Genomic DNA, 13,297 nt, shown 5'->3' on the forward strand with positions numbered 1-13,297 from the left:
CATTCATGGTGATTTGGAGGAAGCGATTTATATGGAATAATTATAAGCTTTTATGTAAAAGACAAGGTAGACCTAGTTTGCAAATTGAAGAAAACTCTTTCATGGTCATGGCTATTATAAGACTAGTTTTCAGATCGTTGTGTTTTTATAATGCGTTTCTTAGGTGGTGATTTTCTCATTTTTCTTGTTTGTGTTTATGATATGTTCATTATTGATTAGGATAAACAAAATATTGTTAGATTAAAAAAAGAGATGTACAAATCTTTTTCTATCAAGGATCTTAAGTTAGTAAAGAAAATACTTGGTATAAGAATCACTCATGACAAGAAAGTAAAAAAAAAAATTGTGGTTTTCACAAGAGAACTAGATTGAGAAGGTACTTGCAAGGTTTTGTATGGATAGGGCAAAATCAGTTGGCCTTCATTTGTAAATCATTTTAGTCTGAACTCCAAATACCGTCCTACCATAGATAAAGAAAAGAAAGATATGAAGAAAGTTCGTTAGTCCTCAACAGTTGGTTCATTGATGTATGCTATGTACGTTTTTTTTTTAGGATTGACATATCTCACGCAGTTGTGTGGTCAACTGATTTTTCTCCAATCCAAGTAAAGAACGTTGGAATGTAGTGAACTGGATCCTTAAGTATCGCAAAGGTACATCAAACTTGTCTTTTTTTTTGGGGGGGGGGGGGGGAAGGGGGGAGGGGATTGATAAGCTGGATTTGGAATGTTTCATAGATGAAAATATGACTAGAGCTTTTGATTCTCAAAAGTACACATCAGGGTATTTGAAAACCTTTGCATGGAGAGTAATATCTTAGCAGTCAAGATTGTAAAAGTGTGTTACATTATCTAAGACAAAATTTATTTCAACCACTAAAACTTGTAAAGAGCTATTGTTGGTGAAGAAATTTTTAGAGGAATTCAAGTTGAAACAAAGGAAGTATGTGTTACACTATGACAGTCAAAGTGCCATTAGTCTCAACAACAACCCTACATTTCACTCAAAGTTAAGCACATTCATGTCGGGTACCATTGGATTAGTGATGTTTTGGATTATATATTATTAAATTTGAAAAGATTCATATTAATGAAAATGATTCAAATATGATAACTAAGTCCTTGACAAAAAAAAAAAAAATGAACGTTGTAGAAGGAAGCTCAAGATGGTCACTCACCTCATATAACTTAGAAGGGGGAGATTTGTTGGATTTCCTCCATATATGGGTTGAAAGGAAGATGTAGTGATGCACAAAAACAGTCTGGAGCTATTGTTTTGCATTTTCGAGAAATTTCTTGTTTAAAAAATGTTGAAAGCGACTAGATATGTTTTTTGGGCTATTTTTGTAATTTCAGAAGTGTTTCAGGGGGCGTTTTGCAATTAACCTAAACTATTGGAAACACGTTTTTAGCGATCGAAGCTGGTTAGAGACAAAAGTAATTTTGTCTCTAATCTGTAAATATATACTTCTATGTTTTTTCTTCTTGAGTTCTCTTTCTCCTTACTCTCTAGCCCTAATTTCTTGTCTGAAGTCCAAAATTCGACTCAATCATCTCGTCTCTATTCTCATGCCATGTGCCGATTGTCATCGTTTTTTCTTATTGCCGATTGCTAGGTGCTTGGTGCTCGTGCCACCGTCGATTTAGTTGCTCAGTCCTCTCACTGTTCTCAGACCCTTTGTCGTTGTTCCCTTTTGCCGTTGATTGCTTGGTTCTTAATTCTTGTGCCATTGTCGATTTTGTTTTCACACCCTTTGTTGTCATTCCCTTTCACTGCGAATTGCTTGGTGCTCCGTTTATATTTACAAAAAAAGCCTCTATAATTTTTTTTATTTACGCTTATACTTGCGTTTCCAATTCCTTCTTTTTTGAAAAAATGTCGTTTTCCCATTTTCGTTTTGTATTAGGGATGTTTCCCATTTTCGTGCAAGCTAGGGGAGATGATTTAAATATTATTTTTATAAATTTATAATTATTTCTTTTAGCCCATGAGAGCTTGTGATAAAAATAAAATAATAATATGAGATAATTATTAAGACTTATTTAAAAGTCTTATTTAGTGAGAATGATGTTATCATCTAATTTGACTTGGAGGAAAAAAAATCAAAATAATGTTAAAATTGGAATTAATCCAATTTAGAAGTCAAGCTTAAATGTTAAAGGATTTGATAACTCAATTTGAGTTGTAGCAGAAGTTTTCATACTTACATATATATGGGTGGAAAAGGATTTAAATGACCTAGAGATTGATTTAATGGTAGAATTAATTTCTACTCTTGGCTAAGTGAAATTGGATTGAAGAGAGTGAATTTTAATTCTCCAGTTTTATTTGAGTGTTTTACTCATTTGGAAGTTGATTTTGGTAATCTCATGACTATAATTGAGTGATTGATCATAGTTCGATTGAGTTAAGATTTTGGAGAGTTCTTTTAGTTATTGCAAGCAAGATTTTGTACGATGAATTTGTACATTAGAAATCTCTATTCATATTTTCGTGATATCATCAGTCTTTTATGTAGTTAGGTAAGATTGTTCTAATCTACTTGGAGCTTCTTTTAGTTCCTTTGTGGAGTTATAAGGAGTTATTTAATTACTGTAAGACGATTTTTTTTTATTAGGTGTGACTTATTGTATCGATTGATTCTTGATATTGGATTCGAGTTAGAGCTTGTCTAGTGATTTTGTAACGACCCATGATTGCGGTTTGGGATTTTCGTGTTGTCGAAATGGTGTAGTTGATGTTTTGTAGTGTGTAATAGGCAAGGTGGTATTAACTATTGACAAGGAAGGAGTTGCTGTCGACCGTTGATGTCCAAGGTCACTGTCAGTCGACAGTTGCCTAGGAATCTATCGATCGATTATTGAAGCTGTCGATTGAATATGTGAGCCTGTCGACCTTCTGTGATGGGAGTGGTTATCTAGTTGAGGCGGTGGAGAGTTTCTAGAAGGAAAGGGGCAAGTGAGAGGCCTTCTACGTCTTTCTAATGCCTATTATGTGTGTGTGTGTGTGTGTATATATATATATATATATGAATTGAGAAAGGAAGATTTCTCACGAAATGGAGAAAGGAATCAAGAGAAGGAAAGAAAAGGAAGAAAAGAAGAAGGAAGTTGTGGCTGAAGCTGTTGATTGATCTACATAGCCTTAAGGCAAGTTTTATATTCTCTTTTGCAAGTTCTCTTCTTGCTCTTATTCTCGTGAGAGGCTAATTTATCACCTATTGTTATTGGTTCGCAAGCTCTTCTTTCTTTTATGTTTCAAGAAGGAAGCCCTCCACTCTCTTGTTTTTATGAGAGACTAGTTTACTTTATCTTAGTGTTGCTTTTGCAAGTTTTTGTTGAGTTACATAGATCTTATCATATGCGCAGCGGAAATTAAAATTTAATTTGGAGGTATCCCGTTTTTCAGAAATTATGGTTTAATAAAACGAAGGCATAAACGAAAAATACCTCTTTGATGAAATCTTATTTCACCGTTAGATTTCCCGCCGTATAATCCTCCAAGTGTAGGATGCCGAGTCGGTCCACCCGAAATCACTTCTATTCAAGAATATCAAAGAGAGAAGATAAGTAGAAGAAATTTTTCACAAAAATTTCTAACTTACCTCTTGGATTCAAGAACACTTCTCCAAAATTCTCTCTACATTCAAGTGAATCAAGAAGACACTTATTAGAGAAAATAAGAGTTTGGAGCTATTTATAGTTCCAATTAAAAACTATTCTTCATTAAATGGGTTGGGCTTCTCAAGCCCATTCCATTTAATGCAATTGGACCAAGCCCAATCCAATGGAATTTATTTGAATCCAATAGTGCCATTGGGCCAAGCCTAATGTACTAGCAAAAGGCCCAACCCAATCTATGATTAAATAATTACATTCATAATATAATTATTTAATTACTCTTATTTATCCAATAAATAAATGCACTATAATTAGTAATTATAAAATTACTAATTTATTTATTTTCTCTTTGAAAGTAATTTCTTTTTGGGTGGGACTTTCTGGGTCCACAAATAAATTGGCAACAAGAATAATCAACAATTAATTCTCGTAAACCATGAGTGACATCTAGCAATATATCATGATTACCCAATTTATTGTGAAGCGGGTATTGTGAACCTTTTACTACGTTACCATACAATACGGTCCTTCTATCATCCTATATCCCGACAAGATATGAGATCATGGTCAGTAGGTCGAATCTCTTAATCTTGTCATATGACCAAATCCAAAATCAATCTTGACAAATTATGACACAACCCGTATGGAACAAATTCCATCGTCATATTACCTCGGCCAAGGATTTATCGTCAAGTGATTACTGGATCGCATAGGATATCCTCCTCATAAATCTCGAGGTGATAGATTCCATGTCTAATGCACACATACCTCATGTATCACTGAATCAGGCACATAGATACGTATGATTATCCTTGATTAGAACAACCACATGATATCGTTGATATCCTAATCCACCAATACACAGATATCCATGTCATCTCAGGTCTAAGGACTAGTTGTAAAATCGCAGCTAACATTAAATCATTGACCCGTGAGAAATAACCCATGTGATTTAATGTTAACAGTCCCGTTCAGTGAACTCGTTCTTGTAACGAGCACCCACTTATCTTCCTTCTATAGCTCATACAGAATGGCACGAGACTCACCAACCTTATCTTTCAGTATCTCATACTGAAACAAGGAGGAAGACAATGTGCTGGCCTTTACGAGTTGCTATCATCCATGATAGGAATTCTATGGCCAGGAACATGTTTATAGTATAACAAATTGTGGATTATCCGTAACTCGTATTCTTAACACTTAAGAATGGTATCCACTTCTTATTATACTAATGGATATATGTTTTATAATTTAAACCATATTGCAATTTAAATAAAAACATAAACTTGCCATTTAAATAATATTTAAAGAATTACAAGATCGAGTCCCTTTGTGTCACTGGAACTGGTCTTTAGGGCTCATATCTAACAATCTCCCACTAGCACTAAGACCATTCAGTGTGGTATCTCATACCCCACCTATCTAGATGAAAATCTAGTTGCTTCTGGTTCATGGCCTTAGTCAGTGGATCTGCTGCATTCTGTGATGTATCTATTCTCTGCACATTGACATCTCCTCTACCAATGATCTCTCTAATGAGATGGAAGCGTCTTTCAATATGTTTGGACTTCTGGTGAGACCTCGGTTCCTTAGCTTGCGCTATGGCTCCATTGTTGTCGCAAAACAAGGGGACGGCAGACTTTATAGAAGGAACCACTCCAAGTTCTGTCACAAACTTTTTGACCCAGACTGCTTCCTTTGCAGCATCCGATGCTGCAATATACTCGGCTTCTGTTGTAGAATCGGCAGTCGTATCCTGTTTGGAACTCTTCCAACTGAATACTCCTCCGTTGCAGGTAAACACATATCCAGAGATAGACTTTCTATCATCAACATCTGATTGAAAATCAGAATCTGTGTAACCCTCCACTTTCAGTTCTCCTTCACCATAAGTAAGGATCAAATCCTTAGTTCTTTTCAAATATTTAAGGATATTCTTAACGGCAATCCAGTGTTGCTCACCTGGATTAGACTGATATCTGCTTGTAACACTTACAGCATGAGCAATATCAGGCCTAGTACATAGCATTGCATACATTAGGCTTCCTATTGCTGAAGCATAAGGAATCCTAGACATGCGTTCTCTCTCTTCTTGTGTCTTGGGGCACATATCACGAGAGAGGTGGATTCCATGTCTAAAGGGCAACAGTCCTCTTTTGGAATCTTCCATGTTGAACCTCTTCAACACTCTTTCTATGTACTTATTTTGGGAGAGTCCTATCAATCTCTTGGTTCTATCTCTATAGATCCGTATACCGAGAATATAGGCTGCTTCTCCCAAATCTTTCATGGAGAACTTACTTGACAACCAGACCTTTATTTTTGACAACAACCCTACATCATTCCCAATGAGTAAGATATCATCTACATATAAGACCAAAAATGCTATTGCACTCCCACTAGCCTTTTTATAAACACAGGGTTCATCAACGTTTTGTATGAAACCAAACGATTTGACTTCATCATCAAAACGAATGTTCCAACTTCTGGATGCTTGCTTAAGACCATAAATGGATCTCTTAAGCTTGCATACCTTCCCTGCGTTAACTTTAGGTGTGAAGCCTTCAGGTTGTTCCATATAGATTTCCTGATCTATATAACCATTTAAGAAGGCTGTTTTCACATCCATTTGCCAAATCTCATAGTCATAATGAGCAGCAATGGCTAGTAAAATTCTAATGGATTTAAGCATGACGACTGGAGAAAAGGTTTCTTCATAGTCAATCCCTTGTCTTTGTCGATAACCTTTTGCCACAAGTCTTGCTTTATAGGTCTCTACCTTTCCATCTGAACCTATCTTCTTCTTGAAGACCCATTTACATCCAATAGGTACTATACCTTCTGGTGGATCTACAAGAGTCCAGACTTGGTTCTCATACATGGAATCCATTTCAGATTTCATGGCTTCTAGCCATCTTTTCGAGTCGATATCTGATATCGCCTCTTGGTAAGTGGTAGGATCATCTGAGTGATCATTATCTCCTACAAAGAACAACTCTTGTTCATTTAGAAAACCATATCTCTCAGGTTGATGGGGTATCCTCTCACTTCTTCTAATGGGACGTGCAACACTCGACCCTGGCTCCTCAATTGGTACTTGGACATCTCGTGGCATAGTTTCAGGCTCGGTGAACCCTTCACCAAGTTCTATTTTCCTTTCATTGCCTCTTTCTTGAATAAACTCTTTTTCAAGAAAAATGGCATTCCTGCTTACAACTACTTGTTGCAGTTCAGGAATATAGAACTCATATCCTAAGGTATCTTTAGGATAACCCACGAAACTACCCTTTAAAGATCGTGTCTCAAGTTTCTCTGATTTAAGCTTTTTCACAAAAGCTGTACATCCCCAAATCTTAACATGTTTAAGACTAGGCTTCCTATCAAACCATATCTCATGTGGTGTTGTAGGAACTGACTTGGAAGAAACTCTGTTTAAGATATATATTGCAGTAAGAAGGGCGTGTCCCCATAGAAACAAAGGTAAGTCTGTACAACTTAACATACTTCGAACCATATCTAATAAAGTCCGATTCCTCCTTTCTGAAACTCCATTCAGTTGAGGCGTTCCTGGTGGGGTCCGTTGTGAAATAATACCTGAGACTTTAAGAAAATCTTCAAACTCGTTACTAAGATACTCACCTCCACGATCTGATCGTAAGGCCTTTATCTTTTTACCAGTTTGATTTTCTACTTCAGCTTTAAAATCTTTGAACATTTCAAAAGATTCAGATTTATGTCTCATGAGATAAACATATCCATATCTAGACATATCATCTGTAAAAGTTATAAAGTATTGATAACCTCCTCGGGCTATTACATTAATAGGCCCACACACATCCGAATGTATAAGTCCTAACAATTCTGTGACCCTTATACCTTGCCCAGTAAAAGGCAATTTGGTCATCTTTCCAAGGATACAAGATTCACAAGTTGGATATGGTTCAGAACCTAATGGACCCAAAAGCCCATCTTTCTCCAACTTAGTGATTCTGTCATCCCCTATATGACCCAATCTGTAATGCCACAGAATTTTAGAATTTGGGTTATCACGTGGTCTCTTATTATTATTTGATACATGCAGATGCTCACTATTATCAACAGTCACATTCAAAATGTAAAGACTATTGACAAAATTACCAGTAGCAATCAATTTATTTCTAAAATAAATTTCACAAACATTATTCTTAAAAGAAAATTCATAATTTTCTTTCACCAATACAGGAATAGAAATAATGTTCTTAAAAGCTCCAGGTACACATAAACAATTGTTTAAAATTAAACTATGTTCATGTGATAAAATTAAAGATACAGTGCCGATAGCTGTGGCTGCAACTCTTGCCCCATTTGCTACCTTTAGCACAATCTCATTATCTGCAAGCCTTCTACTTTGTTCCAGATCCTGTATAGATGCACAAACATGAGTTGTCGCTCCAGAATCTAGAATCCATAAAGTAGAAGAGTAAGCAATGGAAAAATACTCATGAACTATCATCATACCTGTCGCTTCCTTCTTCAAGGAACTAAGGTAATCTTTACAGTTCCTTTTCCAATGTCCCTCTTTGCCACAATGGAAACATTTTCCTTTGGCAACAGTTTTTCCCTTCTTCTTTTCAATCACTTTAGTTGCTTGGGTGGCCTTCTTTTTACCTTTCCCCTTTCTAGTCTTACTAGTAGAGGACACAGCCATCACAGTGCCTGTTTTCATGGTACCCTGGGCCGTTATTAGCATATTCATAAGTTCCGCCGGGGTACACTCAATCTTGTTCATATAGAAGTTTGAAATAAAACCCCCATACGAATCTGGCAAAGACTGAAGAATTGCATCTATTTGAAGATATTGATGCATTGGAGCATCTAATTCATTCAGTTTATCCATCCAGGAGATCATTTTGAGAACATGGTCTCCAACTGATCCTCCAGCAGACATCTTTGCTCGAAAGATTGATTTAGATATCTCATATCTAGCACTTCGACTTCGCTCACCATACAACTCTTGTAAACGAGCAATAATCGAATACGCATTTGGCATCTTATTATGCTGCCGCTGTAACTCTTGACTCATAGTAAGCAAGATGTAACTCTTAGCAACAAGATCATCATCTTGCCACTTATTGAGTGTATCTTGTTCCTCCTGAGTAATATGTTCAACAGTTGGCTCAGGGATAGGCGTTTCCAAGATATATGTGATTTTTTCCAAGTTTGTAATCAATTTCAAATTTAGAAGCCAGTCGTTGAAATTTGGTCCAGTTAGCCGGTTTGCGTCAACAAATTTAGAAAGTGCATTTAGTGAAGCCATTTGATATATCTGCAGAAAATAAGTAGATTATTAGATATCTTGTTTTCTTAACTATCTGATTTTGGTCTTTAAATCAAACAGTACCTCCCACTGAGTTTTTCAAATTCCTTACTCCCATTTGAAGAAAAAAAACAAATTCACATTGGCATGAATTCTAGTGGGTATTTGGATTCTTATTAATTTTATTACTCCTCACATAATAGATTCTTGGAATAATAAATTCAATAAGTGGACAACGCTTGTCCAGTACATCTTATGTACGGCCCAAATATTTTGTTTCGGCTCCCAGTCCAATGTACCTCACATAATAGTTTCTTGGCAATTGAACATAGTTAAATCATACCATCACGCTGACAAGTCTGCACAGTTGAATATCGATTGCCTCACATAATAGATTCTTGGGTCACGATATTTGTGCATCCCCATCTCATCAAATGTTTTAAATAGAAATCAAAGTATTTTAATCAATGTGCAACCCCTATGTATCCATAGCCGATCAACACACAAATTAAAAAGCCCCAATTTCTACCGTGATGGAGAGCCCCGATTAGATTGTCTTAACTCTTAAGGTCCAACCGGTTACAATTTAATTTTATAAATATGGGAGATTTTTTAATTAATTGGTCTCACTTTTCACATGCAACGTTTTAACATACATCAACTATGTAAATAAACATTGCATAAAATTAGTCGATATGGTCATGGACTCAATCATGCATTCTAAGCGCAATTCCAGCCATTGGAATTGTGCGGTGCATTCGTGGGTGAATAAATAAGGAAACGCCTATAACTATTACAAGCATAACCCTTTCACATAGGGTCTTCATTTCCTTGATTATTTTGCCATCAATGACTTCACTCCAAGCCGTGCCTCGATTGATGTGAATCCATTGCTTTTACAATTTACTATAAACTACTTTTACAATAAAATTAAAACAATAAATAATTATTTTACAACCGTCATGAAAAAGACGGCTACCTTCGGCACGCAGGCCGTTAAATAAAATAATCCATACATCCACATCACACATACATCATCCATGTAGTGTCCTAAGTCCATGACCATTACCGATATGCAACAAGGCATCCACAACATGCTATTAACAATTAAAAGCATATTATAAGCAATCATATGATTATTGGACAATTGTATAACTAATTATACATTGGTATTTTTTTTAAATAATAAAATAAATAAATAAAATAATAATAACAATTATTATTATTTATTTTATTCATTATTATTATTATTTTAAATAAAACAAATAATAATAACAATTATTATTATTTATTCTATTTTTATTTTTAAATAATAAAACAAATAAATAAATGAAATAATAATAACAATTATTATTATTTATTTTATTTATTATTATTTTAATTATTTTAAATAAAACAAATAATAATAACAATTATTATTATTTATTTTATTATTATTATTTTTATTTAAAACAATTAAAAAATAATAATAAATAAATAAATCTGCCAATGGCAGACAGAGGGGGGGGGGCCAGCCCCCACTGCGCGCACAGTGCGCGCGCATAGTGCGCGCACTGCGCGCGCATTCCGCGCGGTGGTGCGCGGGCGGGGCCCGCGCACCCACCAGCGCGCGGCGCTGGTGCGCGGGCCCTGCCCGCGCACCTGCCCGCGCGGCGCGGGCTAGCCCCGCGCCTTGCGCGCATGGGCGCGCATCTGGGCGCGCCCATGCGCGCCCAGCGCGCCCAACGCTCGCGTCTGGGCGCGCTGGGGCGCGCCCAGCACGCACCCAGCGTGCTGGTTGCCCCCCGGGATGCACCCGGTACTGCCCGTCCGTCCCGAAACAAATTTCGATACTTCCAGTTACGCCAAAACTGATTCCAGCACTGTCTAACAGTGTTAAATCAGTTTTAAAACGCTGCCGGCATGCAACTCTTCTTCGGATCTCATCCAAAATTGTTTTATTTTTCAAAATACCAATTCAATGTCCAATAATCACATGAATAAAACCATAAAACTGAAAAACGATGTCTCTGATACCACTGTTGAGTTACATAGATCTTATCATATGCGCAGCGGAAATTAAAATTTAATTTGGAGGTATCCCGTTTTTCAGAAATTATGGTTTAATAAAACGAAGGCATAAACGAAAAATACCTCTTTGATGAAATCTTATTTCACCGTTAGATTTCCCGCCGTATAATCCTCCAAGTGTAGGATGCCGAGTCGGTCCACCCGAAATCACTTCTATTCAAGAATATCAAAGAGAGAAGATAAGTAGAAGAAATTTTTCACAAAAATTTCTAACTTACCTCTTGGATTCAAGAACACTTCTCCAAAATTCTCTCTACATTCAAGTGAATCAAGAAGACACTTATTAGAGAAAATAAGAGTTTGGAGCTATTTATAGTTCCAATTAAAAACTATTCTTCATTAAATGGGTTGGGCTTCTCAAGCCCATTCCATTTAATGCAATTGGACCAAGCCCAATCCAATGGAATTTATTTGAATCCAATAGTGCCATTGGGCCAAGCCTAATGTACTAGCAAAAGGCCCAACCCAATCTATGATTAAATAATTACATTCATAATATAATTATTTAATTACTCTTATTTATCCAATAAATAAATGCACTATAATTAGTAATTATAAAATTACTAATTTATTTATTTTCTCTTTGAAAGTAATTTCTTTTTGGGTGGGACTTTCTGGGTCCACAAATAAATTGGCAACAAGAATAATCAACAATTAATTCTCGTAAACCATGAGTGACATCTAGCAATATATCATGATTACCCAATTTATTGTGAAGCGGGTATTGTGAACCTTTTACTACGTTACCATACAATACGGTCCTTCTATCATCCTATATCCCGACAAGATATGAGATCATGGTCAGTAGGTCGAATCTCTTAATCTTGTCATATGACCAAATCCAAAATCAATCTTGACAAATTATGACACAACCCGTATGGAACAAATTCCATCGTCATATTACCTCGGCCAAGGATTTATCGTCAAGTGATTACTGGATCGCATAGGATATCCTCCTCATAAATCTCGAGGTGATAGATTCCATGTCTAATGCACACATACCTCATGTATCACTGAATCAGGCACATAGATACGTATGATTATCCTTGATTAGAACAACCACATGATATCGTTGATATCCTAATCCACCAATACACAGATATCCATGTCATCTCAGGTCTAAGGACTAGTTGTAAAATCGCAGCTAACATTAAATCATTGACCCGTGAGAAATAACCCATGTGATTTAATGTTAACAGTCCCGTTCAGTGAACTCGTTCTTGTAACGAGCACCCACTTATCTTCCTTCTATAGCTCATACAGAATGGCACGAGACTCACCAACCTTATCTTTCAGTATCTCATACTGAAACAAGGAGGAAGACAATGTGCTGGCCTTTACGAGTTGCTATCATCCATGATAGGAATTCTATGGCCAGGAACATGTTTATAGTATAACAAATTGTGGATTATCCGTAACTCGTATTCTTAACACTTAAGAATGGTATCCACTTCTTATTATACTAATGGATATATGTTTTATAATTTAAACCATATTGCAATTTAAATAAAAACATAAACTTGCCATTTAAATAATATTTAAAGAATTACAAGATCGAGTCCCTTTGTGTCACTGGAACTGGTCTTTAGGGCTCATATCTAACAGTTTTCTCCTTTCTTTTTGCTTCCAACTGCAAGTCTTAATTCTTCTCTTGTCCTTACAAATTGAGTCATGGGACTTGGTGGATTTTGGGAAGTAAAATTCCTTACTCTTGGAAGAAAAGATTTTTTAGAGAAACTTGCAAGTTGGTATTCTGTTTCGGGTGGTAGGGCATTCTGTCGGTCGATAGATGCCTTCAAATTGGTTGACCGACTTGCCCCAAACATACTATCAGTTGACAAATGCTTGACAATCTGTCGACCATTCGGGTTATCTATCTACTTCCAAATCTATGTGGTTTCTTGATTGTTCCCAAATTAATTCCACACCTTGAATGGCTGTTTTGGAATGTAAATAGGCATGTTTGAGCATGATAACGAGCGATCATTGGGCCATATGGAAAAATTGGTGAAAAGGGGAGTTAATTGTGTGTCTTAATTAGGAAGTTTTAGGGGTTTAGATGTGTATGCATGGGTTGTAGACGAGCTAAAGATTAGGTCGTATAGATTTATGAGTTAGGAGGTAGAATTCATAGATGTGCTTTTATGATGAGTGGACATTTTCCTTGAAGATTGCTTTGTGAATTTGGTTATGGAAGAGGATATCTAAGTATACACCATAAGAGTAATCATAGTTTCGGAAGAGATAGGAAGTATTGTATGAAATTATGTACATGTATGCTCTATGTGGTTGATTGTCATTCTGGAAGATA

This window comes from Diospyros lotus, chromosome 4, assembly GCF_014633365.1.
Source record: "Diospyros lotus cultivar Yz01 chromosome 4, ASM1463336v1, whole genome shotgun sequence".
Classification (NCBI taxonomy): domain Eukaryota; kingdom Viridiplantae; phylum Streptophyta; class Magnoliopsida; order Ericales; family Ebenaceae; genus Diospyros; species Diospyros lotus.